Source organism: Vombatus ursinus, unplaced genomic scaffold (genome assembly GCF_900497805.2).
Source record: "Vombatus ursinus unplaced genomic scaffold, bare-nosed wombat genome assembly UNPS02014778.1, whole genome shotgun sequence".
NCBI lineage: Eukaryota > Metazoa > Chordata > Mammalia > Diprotodontia > Vombatidae > Vombatus > Vombatus ursinus.
Genome location: NW_020954556.1, coordinates 14,315,750 through 14,338,552, shown reverse-complemented (window position 1 = coordinate 14,338,552; position 22,803 = coordinate 14,315,750). Strand labels below are relative to the sequence as shown.

Sequence of the window (22,803 nt, the reverse complement as noted above, 5' to 3'; positions counted from 1 at the left end):
ACAGCTAGTAGGTGTTATGTATGTCTGAGGCCGGATTTGAACTCAGGTTCTCCTGAATCCAGGGCCATTGCTCTATCCACTGTGCCACCTAGCTGCCCCTCAAGATTTTCAAAGAAACAGCTTTTAGAATTATTTATAATTCCTACTTCTGTGTGTGTATATTTCCAAATTACTTATTTCTCCTCCAATTTTTAGTATCTATTTTATCTTTATTTTACTTTTGTTAATTTGTTGGCTCTTTAAATTTTTAAGTTCATATCCAAGTCACAAATCTCTTTTTAAATTTTGATTTCTCTTGAAGATTGCTTTAGCTGCATTCCTGAAATTTTAGTAAGTTTTTTCATCATTATTAATTTTTTACATAATTGTTAATTGTGTCTGATTTGTCATTTGACCCACTTATTATTTAGGATTTCGTTTTTAAGTCAACATTTAGGTCTGTGTCTTTTCCTTGTGGTCCCTGAACCATTGTATTATAGTCTGTAAATGATATATTTACTATTTCTGTATTTTTACATTGTTTGTAATATCTCTGTGCCCTATTATATTTTTGTAGTCTTATTTAGAAGAAGTCATAAATCTTTTAGCCCTAGTTTCTTCAGCAATTTGTTCAGTTCCATATTTTCCTATTTGTTTCCTATTTTTGTTAAATTAATTCAAAATGAAGGGAGGAAAATTGAAGTGTCCTGTCATTGTGTTACTGTCTACATCTTCTTATAGCTAAGTTAATTATTCTATTATGAATTTAAACTGAGACATTTAGAACATCTAATTTTGTTGTTGATATTGGTTTGTTGTCTGTATTTTGTTTCATCACGATGTATTGTTAATCCATACATGTGTGTGTTCACATATGTACATATGTACATATATGTACATATATGTACATATAGTTATATATCTATATTTATAGTTATTTATAGATATAAATATATAATATTGAAGGCATTTGCATCACTGATGTAAATGTTATTGGGTCAAAATAAATGGTTTCTTGAAGAAATTTCTGTAATCTCTTTCATGGTATTTTCTTGAATTTTTTTTGAGGTGTGTGTGTGTGTAGAGTTTTGTCAAATCACACAATTGGAACTCTTGCTTTTTTCAAATTGATTCTATGCATAGTATTTTTCCCGTATCCTTAAGTTTATTTTGTCTATATCTATTTAAAAAAATGTTTCACTTACCCATTGTCCACCTTTTTCTTTTTCTTGGTTTTTAGTATATTTACATTTAAAGTTATGAGAATTAAATCTATAGTTGCCTCCATTTGCCTAATATTGGGTTGTTGTCAAGTTAGGAATCTTTCCCTTTTCCACTGAAAACACAGTAATATCTGATCAGTTACTTTAATATTTTTTTTAAACTGGTCCTATTTCTACTGAATAGCTTCTTCTCATTCCCTGATCCCCTTTCTTTTTTTAAATCATTTTTTATTGATGGTTTGCTCATTCTTTTTCCTCTTGCTTTTAAGTGTTTAACTCTTTCTCTATTTTTTTAATCATTTCAGTTAGTCAAGTAGATTCCCCCTTCCTCTCTTTCTCTTCAACTATAGCTATTTACTATTTTTGGTTAATAATTTCATTTTGGGACCCTTTTATTCTCTTAACAGATACCTTACAGTGATGAGTCCTGTGTTTCATTAACGATATACAAGTTTTTGTTTCCAAACTTGAGTTTTGTCCTTGGTCTTTGGGTTAGTTAGTGCAGCCTTAGGGGATACTCTGTGATCTCAGGTTAGGCATTAGTTCACAGTTTGGTTTTTTTTTAACCTTCTTTTGGATTCCAGGTGTCCAAGACTAAAAAGACTGTTGAAATTGCTTTATTTTGGGTGTTAATTTCTGTTTTGTAATAGTTTTCAGGGCAGAGCCAAGATGTTGGAGTAAAAGCAGTGACTTGCTCGAGTTCTCCCCCAAACCTTTTCCAAATACCTGTAAAAAATGACTCTAAACAAATTCTAGAGCAGCAGAGCCCACAAAAAAGACAGAGTGAAACAAATTTCCAGCCCAAGACAACCTGGATGGTTGATAAGAAAGGTCTGTTGTGCCAGTCTGGGAGAGAAGAGTAGCTCAGTGAGGATATGCAGGCAAAGATGGGGCCCCAGCAAACTCAGAGCAGGCCTCAGGAGACTAAATCATGGGCAGCTGTGGTGTTTCCAGCTTTCTCAACCCAGAAACCCCAAAGACAACTTAGAATGTGAGTAGGAAAGGTCTGTCAGACCTAGGTGAGAGACAAGCACAGTCAAGCCCTGGCTCTAGCTCAACCCCAGGGTGGTGGCCACAGCCTCCACATGTGCTTCTGTAGCTGTCTGCCAAATAGACAGTGAAGGGGATCAAGTGACTGATCAGAGCGGGATTGAAGGGATCACTTTGCTGGCACTGAGGCAGGATTATCTTCCTTTGCCCATGCTTGGATCTGGTCACAGTCCTGAGTGGCAATCCTGGGATAGGGAGGAGCTCTCGTATGGCAGAGCTTGTGACAGAGGTGGAGAGGGAATCCACCTCACAGTTCCAAGGTAGAAAAGAGTGCTTGTGGTCACTCATAGACCAGAGGACAGGCCAGGAAAAGAGTAAACACCTTGCCTTTGATCATACAACCTTGGAAGAACTGAAAATTTACAGGTCCCTAGCACTGTCTCAAAAAAAGCTGCACAAAACCCCTGAAGCTTGGAACAGTACACCCTCCACACTGGAAGCAGAGCTCTACCTTAATAAAGAATTAAAAAGTCAAGTAATTGATTGGGAGCATGAACAATGACAGGAAGGAAAAAAAAAACTCAGACTATAGAATCTTACTTTGGGGACAAAGAAGATCAAAACATACAACCAGAAGAAGACAACAAAGTCAAAGCTCCTACATCCAAAGTCTCCAAGAAAAATGTGAATTGATCTCAGGCCATGGAAGAGCTCAAAAATTTTTTGAGAAGCAAGTTAGAGAAGTAGAGGAAAAATTGGGAAGAAAAATGAGAGTGATGAAAGAAAATCATAAAATACTGAAGAAAATAACACCTTAAAAATAGACTAACCCAATTAGAAAAAAGAGGTCTAAAAAGCCAATGAAGAGAAGAATGCCTTAAAATGCAGAATTGGACAAATGGAAAGGGAAGTCCAAAAGCTTGCTGAAGAAAATATTTCCTTAAAAATTAGAATCAAACAAATGGAAGCTAATGACTCAATGAGAAATAAAGAAATTATAAAACAAAACCAAAAGAATGAAAGAAAAAATAGAAGATGATGTCAAATATCTCTTTGGAAAAGCAACTGACTTGGAAAATAGATCCAAGAGAGATAATTTGAAAACTATTGGAGTACCTGAAAACCACTGTAAAAAAAAAGAGCCTAGATATCATCTTTCAAGAAATTACAAAGGAAAACTGACCTGATATTCTAGAACCATAGGATAAAATAGAAATTGAAAGAGTCCACTGATCACTTCTTGAAAAAAGATCCCCAAAAGAAAACTCCTAGGAATCTTATGGCCAAATTCCAGAGTTCCCAAGTTAAGGAGAAAATATTGCAAGCAGCCAGAGAGAAACCATTCAAGTATCGTGGAAACACAATCAGGATAACACAAGATTCAGTAGCTTCTACATTAAGGGATCAGAGGTCTTGGAATATGATATTCTGGAAGTCAAAGGAGCTAGGATTAAAACCAAGAATCACCTACCTAGCAAAACTGAGTATAATCCTTCAGAGGGGAAAATGGAATTTCAACAAAATAGAGGACTTTCAAGCATTCTAGATAAAAAGACCAGAGCTGAATAGAAAATTTGACTTTCAGATAGAAGACTCAAGAGAAGCATGAAAAAGTAAACAGGAAAGATAAATTATAAGGGACTTATTAAAGTTAATCTGTTTACATTCCTGTACAGAAAGATGATATTTGTAACTCATGAGACTTTTCTCAGTATTGGGGTAGTTGGAGGTTATACATATATGTGTACATTCATACATACATACATACACATGTACACATATATACAGAGGGCATAGGGTGAGTTGAATATGAAGAGATGATATCTAAAAAATAAAATAAAGGGGTGAAAGCAGAATGTACTGGGAGAAGGATAAAGGGAGAGGTGGAATAAGGTCAATTATCTCAAATAAAAGAGGCAAGAAAAGGCTTTTCCAGTGGAGGGGAAGGGGAGGAAGGTGAGAGGAAATGAGTTTATCTTACTCTTATCGGATTTACCTTAAGGAGGGAATAACATACACATTCAATTGGGTGTATAAATCTATCTCACTCTAAAGGAAAGTAGGGGGGAATGGGATGAGAAGGGGGGAATGATAGAAGTGAGGACAGATTGGGGAGGGGATAATCAGAAGCAAACACTTTTGAGGAAGGACAGCAGCAAAGGAGAGGATAGAAAAAATGGTAGGCAGGATAGAATGGAGGGAAATATAGTTAGTCTTTCACAACATGACTATTATGGAAGTGTTTTACATAACTACGCACGTATAACCTGTATCAAATTGCTTGCCTTCTCAATGAGGGTTGGTGGGGAGGGAGGAAGGGAGAGAATTTGGAACTCAAAGTTTTAAAAACGAATGTTAAAAATTGTTTTTACATGCAACTGGGAAATAAGCTATATAGGCAAAGGAGTGTAGAAATCTACCCTACCTTACAGGAAAATAGAAGGGGAAGGGTATAAGAGAAGGAGGGGTGAAAGAAGCAAGGTCAGATTGGGGGAAGGGGTATTCAGAATGTATGCCATCTTGGTACGGTGGAGGGGAGAGATGGGGTGAAAATTTGGAACTCTGAATCTTGTGGAAGTGACTGTTGAAAACTAAAATTAATTAATTAAAAAGTCTGTGAGGTCATGAAGATGAGAAAATTGTTTAGTCCTCTATCTTGTTGTTTACGTAATCCACTATAATCCAATATATTTTTAAGATGATCTAGGTACAACTTTATCAGTGCTGATGTAAAGTTAAGAAGTTTCTCTCAGCCACTGGCTTAAGGACTTCATCTCTTCAAGGAAACTTGATGGTCATTTCTACTCCTTTCTGCTAAGGTATAAAATGCTTTCAAGTTGTTGTTTTTCTTTGAATTTTTTTCCCTTTTTCTCTCTTTTCACCAAAGGCAGACAGATAATTCTGCCCTTGGGGATAATGATCTGTCACATCTATCAAAGGATGGTCTAACAAAAGTTGGGTAGACTACCCTAAGAATTATATTAAGTTTATTGTGTGTGGTCTTCAAGTCTAGGGCTAAATCTAAACAAACCACCATTTTGGACAAGGTGAGAAATTCTTTGTAACTCGAATTTAGTTTGTTATGGGGATCCTGTGTCACCAAAACCTATTAGAGGGCACCACCAAGGAAACCACACTAGAACAGTGTGGAGGTTGAGGCTATGAAATCTACCTCATTGCCATGATCATGTTCACTATGATGTGAAAATGAATTGAAGAGCTAAAACTGAAGAAGAAAATAAGGTTATTGTCTTCTACCAACTTGTTACACATTTCTGACTTCATAATGTGTATCTGTCAGCAATTTTCATAAAAGGGTAGGGAGAAGGGAAGGGAAGGGAAGGGAAGGCAAACGAAGCACATACGCAAACACACTGCAGTGGAATTTGGGGGAGGTAGTGGTCAACAGGGCCAATACTCACCAATTTGGGCTGTTGAGGTCAGTGTTAGATAATAGTAGTAAGGAGTCAATTAATAGTGAAGCAAGTAGCCATTTTACTCCAGCACTCCAGGGTAGATACTAAAGTGGATGGAATCCACGATAAGTCTGGCATAAATGTTTTCTCGTATCTATTTTAAAGGCATCATTCATAAGCTAAATATTATTGAAACTATCATTGTGTGAAACAGAAAAAAAAAGATGAGTATTCATAAAACAGGTGATTACACTAACACAGGTGAAAAGAGAGGAAAAGGGAAAAAAATCAAACAAAAATAACTAGAAAGCATTTTATACCTTTGCATATAGGAAGAGAAAATGGCCATCAAGTTTCCTTGATGATTAAAGAAAAATTCATATTATTATTTTTATGGGAGATGAACAAGTTATTTTCTGAGTATAACTCTCTCACCAAATCAAAGTAATCTGCCCATTAGGCCTGACAGGGAGGAGAATTTTCTCAGGACTCTGGAAATACTCCACTTTCTGCATCTAAGTCTTTTTGTACCAATAAAAGGGAAAAAGGAAACAATGAAGGAAACTAGTTGCTGCAGCTGGTCTTACGGTTTTCTAGGGGTAATTTACAGCAAAATGGGTGACAAAGAATGAAATGGAGCCAGCATGCTATGAAGCAGAGCTGTTTCTAAGGAAGAGAGGGTCTATGTCTCATAGACTCTATGAGATGTACAATCATAGTGCAATACTGAGGGGTCTGGTAAGGGACAGTAAGGTAAAGGAGGCAAACAGGCTCACTGGAAACTGCCAAGCTAAGGAAACCTACTGAAATCAGTCTCTGGAGTTCACCTCAGGAGGGTAATTTTGTTCACTTCTTTCAGAACACACACACACACACACACACACACACACACACTCACCTTTTAGCATTTTCAGGACAATTCAATTCTTATATAAGATTACAGGGATGTTGTACCTGCATTCTATTCTGTCATACTTTTAATTTCTTCTACAAGGAATTTCTGACTTGAATTTTTTTTCTGTTTATGATATTTGGAAATTATGAGTATTGGGCACTGTGACATCTATTAAAAACACTGTTTTATTTATTTATTTATTTTTTATTGATGTTATATTTAGGTAGTTGTGGGTAAGAGCTTCAACTATAATAATGCTCCAGTCACAGTACAATTTATTTTGTTGAATTCTCAAGGGTATTTCATAGTGTGTATTTGTATATAGGAATTTGTTGTTTATTGATTTATGAAGGATAGTAAGTTTCTGGAGTATCATTCTAGCTATCTGATTGTATCATTCTATATATTTGGTAGATATTAAGTTTTTTCTATCTTCAGTTTTAAGTTGCACAGTTCTTGCTACTTCAATGCATAATCTGCATCAATCAATAGATCTGGGCTCCTTCAGGATAACTTTTCAGGGAGTAAAGATTTGATCCTGAATCACTGTCATAAAACCTTTCATTACTATAAGCAAATCTGCATGAGGTGGTAATTTGTTCAACGCTTCTTTGTCAACATATAATTGGTTAAGTCCTTAGGGATGTCAGATGGAACCCTTTTGGATTCCATTCCTGTTTTTTAACCGTTTCAGAGGTCCCATGTAGAGATAAAACATTGTTGGTTATATTTGATAAATCCACAATATGACCTTATAGTCATATTTGTTTTGTGAAGTAAAGTCTGTTTGTTTCCAAAAACATTTCTGTACTTTTAAAAAAAAAAACCTTGTTTATGGTGTTACATGAAAACATCTATCAACCCTCTTTTTTTTGGATAAAGAAATTTTAGCCTCTTTACAGCTACCTTTGGGTGATGAGCCCTGTGTTTCATTAACAATATACATGTTTTTGTTTGAACAATTTCTAGATTCATTTTCATTCATTTCACAATGTTGAGAAGTGTATATTCAGACTGATGTTCTGTTAGTGTTAATTGATCTAAATGTGTTGTTATTCTTAAAGTTGTTAAAGAAAAATCATTCTGATCTCATTTGATTGAGTTCAAAAAGAAACTCTTCTGGGAAAAGTCTCTACCCTGCTATTATCCTTTTGCAAGTAGTATTTTGTGAATGATAGAATGGTTGAGTGAAATAATTCTTATAGCTGAATAAAAATATTTGTATATAAAAGTTCATTTTCTGTAAGTTCACTCAAAGGTTCTTTGGTATATCTCTAATGGCAGATAGGATGATAAGAATGATAAGGATTTCATCCTGTCCTTGTATGACTTCAGTAATTTTTTTTCAGGTAGGTCATACTGAATTATATACGAGGCAGCTTGATAGCACAATGCATAGAACACTGGACCCAGAGTCAGGAAGACCTGAGTTCAAAATCTGGGTCAGATACTTACCAGCTGTTTCACCTTAGGTAAATCACTTAACCTCTATTAACCTTAAAGTGTTATGTAAACTGTTATTATTATTTGAAGTGGCTGCTAGTGATCTCATCTTTTGGCAACAGACATATGAGTCCTTCTTTTAAGAAAAAAACTCAGGCTTATTACTAAAACAATGATGCTAAAGTTCTTTTGTAGTAAATTATGTACTGTTGCAAAGCATTTCAGCCAGTAATTATGGATTAGCCCTGCCATTTTCCAGTTTTGCCAAGAAGCTAGAGGCCAACTCCCTTGAAATAACTATCCTGTTCTTCATTTTATAAATGTTACTTAAGCTTTCTGTTTCTCATTTGATCTTATTAACATCTTTATTATTTTGCACTACTTGCAGTCATATGACCCAGAAATGTTCTGCATCCTTGTTTTTCACTGGCTCTCACTTGCATGTGATTTCATATTTCTCAAGTCTGTAAATACATATGTGTTTAGAACAAGTTCTTTAAATTCCTTAAGCCTCAATTTCTTCATCTACAAATTTGGGATAATTTTTGTAGTACATATTATGGGGGGTTGTTGAAGAGAGTGCTGTGTAAATCTTAACGTCTTATAGAGATGTGAGCTTTTACTACCATTGTAGAATAGATATTGGGAAATTAATTGACCTTAATGGTTCTAAGCATGTGAGAAGCAGCTAACATCTGGTCTCCAAAGGTGTACAATTCATTGTGCTCTACTTTAGTTTCAGTGGCTTATATTTAATTCAAGCAGCAATATCCTTTGCTGCACTATATAGCTGGCTTTGCAAAAAACAAAACAAGGAAATCTAATATTAAAACTGCTTCACACCATACAAGGTTAGCCTGGTAGATAAATAAAGATGGTGATGTGCTGGATTTCCACCAGAAAGCTTTGTGTTTCAGCTTTCTGCCAAACGAGACACATAAATTCTACTTTTGAATGTAAGATATATAATAGAGGAATGGCAAGTTGTGGGGCAAGATGCCTGTTAACCAGTTTCTGGGCAGTACAATGATAAAATACAAATGAAAAGAACTCAATGATAGGAAGCTCAAGCTACACATGGGTTAGAAACATTCTATTTATATGCTGAACATAAGATTATAGGCAATGCAGAGAGCTGTTTGTTTATTTTTACAAGTCACTATGGTTTTGCCTGTAAAGATGGAGTAAAGGATCTCAGGGATCAATCATTCAGTCAAATGAGTTGCTTGGAATGATGTCTGATACTTCCTAATCTAGCTCCTTCCTAATTCTCCAAATTTATCTCATCCTCCATTCCACCACAGTTCTATCAGTAAATATTTACTAAGTATCTACAATGTGCCAGACACAGTATTAAGCACTGGGGATACAATGAAAGGCAAAAGATTATTTCTCCTCCCAAGGAAGTCACAGACAAACGAGAAAGACCTGCAAATAACTATGTACAAACAAAAGGTATACAGGATGCATTGGAAATAATTGATCAAGGTAAGGAAGTAGGAGACTTCTGGTAGAAGGAGGGGTTTTAGCCAGGACTTTCAAGGAAGCCAGGAGACAGAGATGAGGAGAAAAAACATTACAGGTATGGATCATCTGCAGTGAAAATGCCCATATTGAGAGATGGAGTGTCTTGATCGAGGAACAGCAAGGAGGACAGGGTCATTAGATTGAAAAATAACTGGGTGGGGAGGGGGTAGTGTATAAGATATATAAAAAGACTAGAAAGGTAGGACAGTCCAAGTTGCTACTCACTTTGCTCCCATAAACTTCCCATGGTTTTCCACGAACACTCCCCTGTCCTTTAATTTTGTCTGTAATATCCTCTGTCCATTAAATTACAACTCATCTCTTAAAAAAAAAAAAAAAAACAGAGCTGCTTGCTCAATGAAGTCTTTTTTGATTTCCCCATTCAGGAAGAAACACTGCCTTCTCAATCTTAACATAGTACTTTTCTTTTACCTCTCATGTTCTTATCATACATTTTATATTATTCTTATATGAGTATGCATTATATATATCCTATTCAACATAAGATTTATGAGGGTATGGATATTGTCTTATCTAAACCACATATCACTTTGGGACCCAGACACAGGGTAATGTACTAAGTAGATAATTAATAATCAGTGAATGTAAAATATACCTCGTTGATCAATTTCCATTTTTCTAAAGTGGAGGTGAGTGGGAGAGTGGATCTTTCAGGTGATTTTCACTTTGGAGCCTACCAAGGAAACAGCTGGGTTGGGGAAAGCGCAGTAGAATGGCTATAGGGGAAAGATTTGAGAGAGAGAGTGAAGAGATTATTATGACACAATTAGTTCAAAGCAAATGCATTTATTACAATGGCAGTAAGAAGAAAAACTACAACAATGTCCTCCCCACAATCCCAGAGAGAATTCTCCCACAAATACAGCAAGTCATAGTGGGAAGAGTGGACCAAAACTTAGAGTACACTGGTAGTATGGTGGAATATAGGGAACGCATATGGCAAGGAAAACTCATGTCTCCAATACATCATGACACTTATGTCTTTTCTCTCCTCATGGAACCTCATATGGATTCAACCTGGATGAGTTGCTCATCTGGGCTTCTAAGGTCAGCTCTTCTCCTCACCTCGACTGTTGATTCCCAGTTCTAGTTCTCCTTTAAATCCATGGTCTGCTCTCTTCTCTGTTGTTGGTTGGGGTGAGGTGGTAATTCTTCTTGAAGAGGCAGCTAGGTGGCTCAGTGGATAGAGCACTGGGCCTAGAGTCAGGAAGACCTGAGTTCAAATTTGGCCTTAAACACTTACTAGCTATGTGATCCTGGGCAAGTCATTTAAGCTCTGTTTGCCATCATCCACTGGAGAAGGAAATGTCAAACTACTCCAGAACTTTGACAAGAAAATCCCACTGGCAGTATTGGTGTTCTATGGTCTATAGAGTCATAAAGAGTTGGATATAACAATGAATAAACTTCAAGAGCAATGCTTCTTGAAGCTGTTTCCTGTCTTAATTGTCTCTGTGTCCATGACTGTCTGGATAACATTTATCTCTTCCTTGCTGAATGTTGGGTCTACTGCTTGTCTTGTAGCTTTACTTCCAAGTACCATAGCTAATGAGAATGGAAGAGGATAAAGAATTTCATTTCCACCTCCCCCCAAGAGGTAAAATTAATTTCTTCTCAGGATCTTGAATCATCCTCAGTCATTGGGTTCTAACTCAAATGACATCTAGAGCTGGTGAGTGCAGCTGCATTTTAGGTATGGACAATCATTTATTTCCAAGCCAAAATATTTAGCTTCTTGTTCACATTTTTTCAAGTAGAAACTTCTTTATTCTTTTTTCAAGGAATGATGACAAGTTATTAATGTATCTTTGTTTGACAATACTTACATCTCATTACCTATATTTTCTGCCTCTTGCTTTCTGTGACTGCATCAACTAAGGGGTGGGAAATCAATGGGTCAGAGACCAATTAATTCTCCTACATCTCATTCAATTATTCAAACAATTTCTTGAGGTAGGAAAAACACAAATATCATGCTCCGTTTTTGAGAGGAGATGACTGGGGGGTCTAAATTACATGACTTGCACAAGGTCCCAGAGTTAGTAAGTACTAATGCTAAGATTCTCGTGTAGACTTTTTGTTTACAAGTCCAACATACTTTCTTTTATATGACTGTAAACCCTGACCCCAAACTAGTTTATCTAGACATGAATCTGACAGTGTGTTATTTAGTGCCTTTATCTAGTTCTTATAAATATATTTTTTTTTTGTTTTTTTGTTTTTTGTTTTTTTTTTTGGTTAGGCAATGGGGTTAAGTGACTTGCCCAGGATCACATAGCTAGCAAGTGTTATGTTTCTGAGGCTGGATTTGAACTCAGGTCCTCCTGAGTCCAGGGCCAGTGCTCTATCCACTGCACCACCTTGCTGCCCCATAGTTCTTATAAATATGGAGGGATGCAAGAAAGACGTCATGTAAGAAATGGTTCTTGAGTTGAACTTTGAAGAAGCTAGAGAGCTCACTGCTTTGGTCACTTCCTCCATAATGATTTTTATTTCACACTGTTTGAGGAGCTTTCGACCCTTTCTCAAAGGTACATCTGGACAAGACTTAGAGTCAGTGAAAGTTGGCTGCTAGAAGTTTCTAGAGATACTATTTTAATGAATGTGTGTGTGTGTGTGCGTGTGTGCGTGTGTGTGTGTACCTTCCATCTATTTATACAAATGGAAGCCTGAGGACTTTGGATTACTTAAAGCTATTTGTTCTCCACAGTAGGTTAAATATTCTCTGTATAATGTTGTTTTATTATCCATATGATTAGCAGACCCTTTCTTTACTGAGAGAGCAAGAGACTTTAAAGCAGTAGAATTAGCACAAGATCTTAATTACTTGGGCATGAAAAAAACAATATAATCTTGAAGTAAGAAGAAAGGATTTTAGGTATCATGTAGCCATGTGTTTTACTGTATTTATGTTAGTATCTTAGCACTCAGAAATAGCAAGGCCTTTAGAAAACACCTAATTCCATGATTTGATTTCACAGAAGAGAAACCTGAAACCCAAAAAAGGGGAGTTAAGTGACTTTCTTGACATCACATAACTATTAAGCAGCAAGGACTAGGATTCAAACCTGAATCTACCTGATTCTGAACTAGTAAATCACCCAAAAAGTATTTATTGAACACCTTCTATATTCTAGACATTGAGAATCCAAAGGCAAAAATAAAACAACTACTCCCTTTAAGGAACTTATATTCTCTCTCAAGGGATAGATAGATAGATAGATACATACATACATACATACATACATAGATACATAGATACATACATACATACATACATACATACATACATACATACATAGATACATAGATAGATAGACGGATGGATGGATGGATGGATGGATGGATGGATATAAAATATACATACAGTAAATATAAGGTAAATAAATGATAATTTCATGGAGGGAGAGACAAATCACCAAATGGATCAAACACATTTTCATGTAAGAAACATTAAATTAAATTTTGAAGAAACTAGGAACTCCAATGCTTTGTCTACCCCTATCATAATAACTTTAATTTCACAATGCTCAAGGATCTTTCATCCCCCATTCTAAGGCACTGGGTGAGACTCAGCATGTAAAAAGTATTCCTTCAGAATAAGGAGCCTATAGCATTATGTTGCCTACTATAAATAATAAGTAGTAGTTCAAATATCTCACTATTTGGAAGCATTGGCAGCATAGCAAAGGAATGGGATTTTAAGCTTACCCTAAAGAAAGTGGAAACAATATCTCCGTAAATGCTCTGCTCATTTTCCATTGGTGTGCAAGATGAAACACTATCACCATCAGATTTTGCTAAAGCCCTCTCTCAAGGCACATTAAAACTGTCATCTTCCTTACCTTGATCGGCACATTCAATTTAATCTCTACCATACCACGGAACAAAATCATAATTAAGGGGGGGGGGGAGAAAAGGTGGGTTTTGAAGGGCAATTCCTGCATAGCAATGAGTAATTAGAGTGACCTCGATATGGTGACTTCTCTTTATCATAGAGAAAGTTTTTTTTTTGGTGAACAGATTAACAAGCTCAGCTAAGCAAAGCCTTAAAGTGAATTGTTACAGTGGAAGCCATCTGACTTTTGCAAATAGATAAAAGGCTTGGGGGCCTGTGGTGAAATGAAGAGTTGTGAAGTCTAAACTGGGGCTTTCTTGTTACTCTACCATGCACAGGTAGCTCATTAGAAGCTAAGACTTGTCAGAGCTCAAAAACTAAGATTTCCAGAATGATTATGATAACCTATTCTGTAGCACATTATGGTTTGCAAAATGTTTTCCTCACAAAATCTTGGGAGTTAGACAATGCAAGAAATAATCTTTCCATTTCCCAGATGAAGCAGCTGAGGCCTCAAGCTGTCCATGGTTGTATAGTTGATGAGAATCTGGGGATTTGAACCTAAGGATTTTGGTCCAACATTTTATACCCTATGTTACAATAATCTTAAAGCAAAAATAGCCAATATGCAAATTCTTCTTGTGTTTGGGGCACAGTGCTAAATTCCAGGGCAGGTAGAAAATTTAGATTATCCTCACATAGCTTATTGCATAACAAGGGGATAAGAAACCAACACAACTAACTACAGCATATAGTATGGTGCAATACTCATATTAAAATAATTGTCAAAAAACTTTTATTGAGAGCTCACTATGTGTCAGCACAGTGTACCTAGCTGGACTGGGAAAATTCTCTTAAAGGAAGATTTGAGATGAGGCTTGAAAGCAAGGAAACTTTTCCTTCTTCGTTTTTCCCTTGTCTCCTTTTCCCCTTTTCTCCTTTCTCTCTTCCTTCTTCTCTCCCTCCATTCTTCCCTCCCTTCCCTTCCTTCCCTTCTTCTCTACCTCCTTCCTCTCTTCCTTTCTCCCTCCCTCCCTTCCTTCCTCAGGCAGGGGGCAAATCCAAGGGCAAATGTAGGAAGATAGGAAATGAAGCACCATATCTGAGAAGTGGCAAATAGGCTTATGGACTTGGATCATAGAATCTGTGGAGGCAGTGTAGAGTGTAAGAATGGAAAGTTATTAAGAAGCCAGGTTAGGAAGAACTCTAAATGTCAGATCAATGTTTTTGTATTAAACCATTTTTTTTAATTAAATGGGTGGTGACATGGTTGGGCCTGACTTTTAAGATAATCATACTGGTGGCTCAATTGAGGATCAATTAGAATTTCAAGAGACGTGAAACATAGAGTCCAATTAGGAACATTGCAATAGTCTAAACAAAAGGTGATGAGGACTTAAACTAGGGTAGTGGCCTTGTAAGCAGAAAGATAGGGATGTACATGAGAAATTTTGTGAGTCAGAAATGACAAAATTTGGCAACAGATGTTATAGATAGATTTAGTGAGAACAAAGATTAGATGATGACACCAAAGTAAAAACAATTATTGTGGTGTCCTCAACAGTAATATAGAAGTGCGGAAGAGGAGAGAATTTGGGGGTAAAAAAGAAAAAGAGTATCTATTGTTTTGGTCATGTTGAGTTTGAGATGTCTAACAAACATCCAGTCAATGATTTCTAAAAAGCAGTCAGTTATGTAGGACAGAGAATAAAACCAGATTTATCACTCTGCATAGAAATAATTGCATTAATGTGAATTGATGAGATCATAAAGAGAAGTATAACTTTAGAGAGAAAAGAGTTGGGATCTAGAGCAGAGCCTACCGGAGCACCCACAGGTAGGGAACATGTCAGGGATGAAGAACCAGGAAAGAAGACTGGGAAGAAACTTACAGAAATAAGAACAAAAGCGTAAACAGGAAGAAAAGTTGATGATGATTGAGAAAAGACTGTTAGATTTGTCAATTGAGATAAATGGTAACTTTGGCAAAGACATTTGCAGTTGAGTGATGAGGTTGGAAGACAAACTGAAAATGGTTTAGAAAGGAGCAAATTAAGAGGAGTACTCCTTTTAAGTAGTTTTCTCAGAGTTTAACTGTGAAGGGAAGGAGAAATATAGAACAATGGCCAACAGGATTGCTAAGTTTGAGTGAAGTTTCCCCCTTTCTTGCAAGGGATGGGATAAATGTAGGCATATTTATAGGGAGTGGGGAGTAAGGCACTAGAAAATGAGAAATGGAATATATGAAGGTTGTGTTAATAACTCAAAATAATTGGAAGAGAATAATAATTTGAAATTAGAAATTCTAATTTTGGAAATTTTCATCCATTCAGAGCTACAGTTTATTGAATGGTCTTCTCTATTCACTAAATTATGTATATATGTCATAGATAAGGATGTTTCAAATTGAAGTAATCCCAATTCAGAGACAGAGCTTGAGTATGTGATTAGATTAAAGGTGATGGAGTGGAATAAGTTCTGTACTGGTTTGGGAAATTTAGGTTCTAGTTCCTGACTTGCAAAAATAATTAGATACGTGACCTTAGGTGAATCCCTTCCTTTCTCTGGACCTCTGATCTTTCATTCATATAGTAAAAGGATATAAAATCCTCACTAAGGAACCTCTCAGCTCTGCCATTCTGAAATTCATCAAAGAGTTTTAAATTCTGATCTTAGCACTACTCAGCTTTTTGACCTTGGGCAAGTAATTTCACAGCTCTGGGCATCAATTTCTAAATTTATGAGAAAGGTTTTTTGTAAACTTTAAAATGCTATATAAACATTGATTTTTTTTTACTGTTGTTATTATGATTTAAATCTTTAAAATGAAGGGTTAAAGTAGATAATGACTAAGGTCCCTGTGAGCTCTAACATTTTATGAATATATGAATAGAGGGAACTGATAGATATCAAGACATTAGGATTCTGTGAGCAATGTGGTGCACAAATAGAGAATCCAAGACCTTGATAATATGTGGGTCATTTATTTATCCCAGGAAAACACAGATAATAGGTATTCACCAGTGATTGGGGGATGGAAGAATTTAGATGTATGCCAGGAATAGAACAGCAGAGTCTGTTTAATGTTACTGTAAGTAATGGAGGTTAATAGAATTACAGTTGAAGAGGATTGTATTATTACGGTCACCAAGCTGCAAGTGTCATTCAGGGATGAACTCACAGAGTCTTTTAGATTCACCCACAGAAAAATAAATAAATAAACAAAAAAAAAATCCTGAGAGATGAGATTCCATTGCATCCTGTTCTTAAAAATCTTCATCAAAGAATTCAACAAAGGGTTTTTATATTATATTCTGGGGCCTTTTCTGAGCCCACAACAGCCTCCACATAGCTGAATATGAATAAGTGACATTAGCAGAGCTAGCATGTTGCTGATTTTTTTTCTTTTTTAAAGAAAAATTAAAAAAAAATAAAATTGTCACTAATAGGACTTTTTGTGCAATTTTTTTCATTTACCAACACCTTTTCCCTTTCCCTCAGTTTTACTGAACTGCCTCTGTGCTGAACAGCACCCCAACTCTCTCTTTCTTGGCTTTGACTGGAGCGTTTTATCTGCTATTTCGCTGCACCCGATCAGCCCTCTGAATTTGCTTATCCTAGTTATTTCTTTGATTTGATCCTCGTGGGGGAAACATGGTTGATATTTCAAATTGTGATTTGGATCATATTCCTTTTTATCAAAGTGCTTAGTTACCTGATGGAAGAACTCCATTGCTCTCCTAATGTAACAATAGTAGAATAAGTGAGTTAGTCAGCAGAAATACCTTTTAGTTTGTGCCTACTATTTCTCAGGCACTGTTCTATGAACTGGAGATACAAAAGAAAGCAAAAGATAGTGCTTGCTCTAAAGAAGCTAACAATTGGGCAGCTAGGTGGTACAGTGGATAGAGCTCTGACCTTGGAGTCAGGAGGACCTGTGTTCAAATCTGACCTCAGACACTTGACACTTTCTAGCTGTATGACCCTGGGCAAGTCACTTAACCCCGATTGCCTCACCAAAAAGGAAAAAAAAAAAAGGAGCTAACAATCTAATCAGGGAGGGAACACACAAACAACTATGTATAAACAAACTGTGTACAGGATGAATTGGGGATAATCAACAGAGAGAAGGCCCTAGAATTAAGGGGGCAAAGAAAGACTTTATATAGAAGACAAAACCAACAAAAAAAAAATTACTGAGCAGTGTAAGGTGGATTTTGTTATTCTTTTTTAGATGATAGTTTCCAGGATCCATAGCCAAAACAATCTCCAGTTCCCAGGTTTTCACATTATAAATAGTTTCTACTGTGACTGTGCAGTGAGTTATAAGGATGAGATAATGTAAACATGTGAGTTTAATTGTACATATTTGACTGTGCTTGTGAAGTGCTAAATCAGCATAATATTGCTAAAGTTAATGTAAACTGGTGAGGCTATTGTTGGCAAATTGCCTTCTTTGTGTGCTCTCCTATAAATCAAGTGAGCACTGGTCAGTGAGTGGGGAGAATACATATAGGAATGTATGTGTGTCTGCCTCAACTGACCCCCATTGAGGCTTAGGAGGTATTGTGCCAGCTGAATGCTCTGCATGCTTTGATTAGGCTCCATCAAGGCTTGGGGGTAATATGGCAGTATAATGCTGTTGTTGCCTTAACTGGCCCCCATTGAGGCTTAGGAGGAATGCACAAGTTAGAATGCTGTACTCCCTCAATGGGCCCCCATCGAGGCTTAGGGGAAAGAGATACAAGTTGTGCTTCTTCCTATTGTTGTTACCCCATTCTCCCCTGCCCCTGGGAGAAGAGTAATAGGGTAAGCTGTAGGAGTTGATGTTCCCATTATCAGCAACCCCCCTGAAAAGAATAAGAATAAATTATTATTTAACCCTTCTGAAGCTGTCTTGCTGTTCTGGCTGCCCAGATCAAGAGTGAACCTGCTAGTGCTAGAAAAGCTCCAACTTCCACTACAGTGTGTCTCCTGCCTAACAAGCACTTACTATGAGCAAATCACTGTTCTAGGAACTGCAGAAAGGAGGGGGTGAGGGAGGCAAAAGCAAAAAAAATAATAATGTAATAAACAAAAAGAAGTCTTTGCCACTGAAAAGCTAATCTATATTACGTGAAAACAGATGTGTACATTTAAAATATTTGAGAAGGCAAAGAGCAGGAACAAGTAACTAGGCAGCTATACTAGAGTGTTGTGTACTTGAAGTCCTAAAGGGCTAATTTCTAATCATACCTAAGATACTTACAAGTGATGCACCCTAAGGGAGTCATTTAACCTTTCTCAGTCTCAGTTTCCTCACCTATAAAACCAGGATAATAGCAGATAGTAGCACCTACCTTATAGGATTGCTGTGAAGATAAAATGAGATAATAAAGTCAAACCTTGACATTTGCCTATTTAACTTTTGTGACTTTAAGCATTTGGTGATTTTATTAGCAACTTCATTTTTACTTTTTCATTGGCAGCCACCCACATTTGTGGCTATGCTCAGTAAAGACAAAAATGAGAGGTACAATATGAGCAAGTTTGTGGAATGGCTTGTATCCTACTAGGGTGGTTTGGCATAATTGATCAGCTGACTAGAGACACAGAAGCTCAATCCCATAATTAACCTCTGACTCAAGGTTAAATGTTGACTCATCCCTGCTATGCTCCCACACTCCAAGACCCTTATGGATCTCAAATAGCACAAATACGTTTCTGATGGAGTATTTAAAGCTGTTCTGTCCTTCATAATACTGAGTACCATTCACCAGCCATAAAGGGCAGAGTGTTACAGTTGATTTTGAGAAAGTCTCAGCATTTTCTGATGGAAGTGACTAAAATCCCAGAAACCCTACCCTTAGTTTTCAGAAGTCAGCCAAGGTAGAGAAGTTTACAGCAGTATAGTATACCATACAATGTCCTCACACCATGATCTGACATAGTGTAAGGTAAGATTCAAGTTAAAAAATGTTCTGGTTTTAAGAATTATATTTGTTGCACAGTATTTGTGGTACTGTAGAGTTCATGTAGTATGAAAATGAATATTGTCTGAAATCAATCCTTTTTTTAATTCGAGATGTTAGAACAAAAGGTCACAAAATTCTAGGGAATTATTAGTGAGAAAATGTTTTGCAAGTTACCAATTTTATTTGCATTTATGGGTTATTTCATGGTTACTGTGTTAGGAAAAGTACATATTATCAGAATTAATGTTTTGTTATAAAGAATTAAATGCAGAAAAGTATATTTTCAGTAGTCTCTAACAAAAGATTATAATTTTTGGTGGTCATAGGAACCTATTTCCTATATTTTCTCCTATTTACCATAGGTTCAATGTATCAATATTCTCATTTTTGGCTTTCCATTTTCTAAGAATGTTACTCCCATGCAAGTTTAGGATTGACTATATTTATAAAGTGTTTTGTAAACATTAAAAAGCTATAAGAAAGCTAGCCATTATTGTTATGTAAGCTAAGAGGATCTCTTAAGGGTTCCTGTAGTAGATAGCACCGGAGCTGAGCCTTGAAGGAAGGAAACAAATATTTATTAAGCACCTTCTATGTGCCAGGTATAAGCATTTTATAAATATTGTCATATTGACTTTCACAATGACTTTGGGGGGTACGTGCTGTTATCCAGATTTCACAGTTGAGGAAACCAAGGTAGACAGAAATTATGTGACTTGCTCATAGTCTCACAGCTAGCAAGTGTAGGAGGACAGGGCTTCTTGAGTCTCAGTATTAAATCCACTGTGACATCTAGCTGCTTCTTCCTTGTATATCAATATGTATGTCTTATATCTATATCTATCTATATAGATATATCTATATATGTCTTTTCTGTATACATTTTTGTATTTCTGTAATTTATATATTTATAACACATAAAGATAGTTATATGTACATACAGAGACTGAGAAAGAGAGACAAAGACAGAGACAAAAGATGAGAAAATGTTATTAATGAAAGAAAAATATAAAAGAAATACTAGAGGCCTGTAATAATAGTGTTGGGAGTATTAAAACTCAAAATGAGCTGAGACTAGCCTAGAGGAAGGAAAGATCAAGTCAAAAGAGCACTCAATTTCAGAACAGCTTCAGAGATTCAAGCTCCTATTGAATCCCTCACTGAAACCAAAGAATAGTAATTAATGACTAAAGGTCCTTAATGGAGTATCCCAGGGATCTGCATCTGTCTTTGCTCTATTTAACATTTTCATCAATTGCTTGGATGAAGGGAAAAAACAGTTTTATCAGATTCTGAAATGTCACAAGCTGGGATGCTGGGGATAGGTTAAAAAACAAAACTCCACGAAAGCTAGAATTATAGGTAAAATCCAAAAAAATAGTGAATTTAATAAAAAAAGAAATTTAAGGCACTAAACATGTTCAAAAAGTCAGCTCATCAAGTATATTATACAAAAGGCATGACTGGACATTAGAATAAAAAACAGATCTAATGATTGAATGGATCACCTTTTCAATATGAATTAACAGCATTACCTGACAGTCAATAAAAGCTAATGTGGTCTTAGGCTTCAATAAAAGGAAAAAAAAATCTAAACTACAAGAAATATTCATCCTATCTGCCCTAGTTGGGTCAGAGCTGGAGTCTCGGTCAGGTCTGGGAACCACATTTTTAGAAGAATATTAATAAAGTGAAGTTAATCAAAAGTGATATGATCTAAGTGATATAAGTGACCAGGATAATGAAACGATAGGACCAAGCCACGTAAAGATTAGTTGACAGAACCAAGAAGTTTATTTGGGAAAAGTTATGATGTAGATAAGGTATCAAAGATATTTTTAAGTATTTGAAGGGATGTACAGTCAGGAAACAAACATTCATTAAATGCTTACTATATGCCAGGTGCTGTGTCAGGCGCTGGGGACACAAAAAAAAATTCAAACAGTCCCTGTCCCCAAAATCTAATGGAGGAGATAACATGCCAATAACTATGTACAGAGAAGCTTTATATGGAATAGATTGGTAATAATCAACAGAAGGAAGGCAATAAAATTATGCAGAATCAGGAAAGTCCTCCTGTAGAATATGGGATTTTAGCTGGGATTTGAAGTCAGGGAAGCCTACAGGAGGGAAATGAGGATAGAGAGCATCCAATGCATGAGGAATAATCAGTGAAAACACTTGGATTGGTGATATCGAGTGTCTTATACAAGGAAAGGCAAGAAAGTCAATGTTGTTGGATTGCGGAGTACATGGTGGACTATGAGGTACAAGAAGACTAGAAAGGAAGGAAGTGGTATTTTTTTTATTCTATTAGGTCCCATAATGTAGAATACACAGCTAAGGACGGAAGATGCAGAGAAACAGAATTATATTTGATGTAAGGACAAATTTCCTACCAATTGGAACTGCCAAATCATTGAAAGTCTTCAAGCAGAGAATGAATGATCACATATTTGGGATAGTGTATAAGGATTCATGTTTAGTTATGCATAGCCTCTGTGAACCCTGCTAAATTTGAGGTAGAATTCTAGGTGATCCAAAAAAAACCCCAAAAAAACAAAAAACAACTCTGAGGCCTGCTTATCTTCTCTTGCAGCCACATTTCAGGAAAGATAGAAAGTGACACACAAGACTATCTATGTCTTTACCTTGCATATGAAAGTCCAAATCTTATGAACTGAATAGTATGTGACCTAGATTGTAGCATTATTTTACTCAACTTTCATTCCCCTGGGGCTGAGTAAAGTCTTATGTCAGATTATATTATGTGATGTTTTAGGTTTTTGGGTTCAGAGTTATTTTTTAGTGAGATAGAATAAATTTGTTCCCTATTATTAGATGTCTTCATACAATTGTGGATAGATACTTTTTAGAGATGCAGGAGATTTAAGAGAATCATGTTTCTAGTAGAGTCTGGACTAGGTGGCATTTGATCATGAAATTATATATTCAATTAAATTAAACAATGAAACAATATGTGAAACAAGCTAGACCCTAGAGATTTAAAAAAAATGGCAGCCCCTGTCCTCAATTAATTTACATTCTACAAGGGCAGGGATACATAACCTGAAAACTACAACCTTTCTTTTTAATTTTTAGCAACTGCATTTCAATATAATAGGTTTCCTTTGTAATCATATATTGCTATATTTAATAATATGCTTTAATATTAAAAAAAATTATTCTGAAAAAGGATCGATGGGTTTCATTAGATAGTCAAAAGGGGTCCATGACATTAAAAAAAGTTAAGAAAACTTGGACTAGGGGAATAAAAGAAGTACACAAGCAAGTACAAAATCTTTACAAAGGAATATAAAGAGGATGATAGCACTAATAACATTCAGGGGTTAAATGTAGTCAGGAAAGGTCAATTGAATTTTGCTTTGAAGGAAACCAAGTATTTCAACAAAGTAGAAGTGAAAAGTGCTTTCTAGACATAGAGTCCATTAGCAGAAAGATACAGAGGTAGGAAATTGAAAATAGTATATAGGAAATAGCTAACAGGCAAGTTTGC

At 36.0% G+C, this 22,803-nt stretch overlaps 1 pseudogene; it reads right to left on the bottom strand.

Annotated features, from left to right (window-relative positions):
* Window positions 1–22,803, bottom strand: part of LOC114045345 — a 58,911-nt pseudogene that overhangs the window by 13,558 nt on the left and 22,550 nt on the right.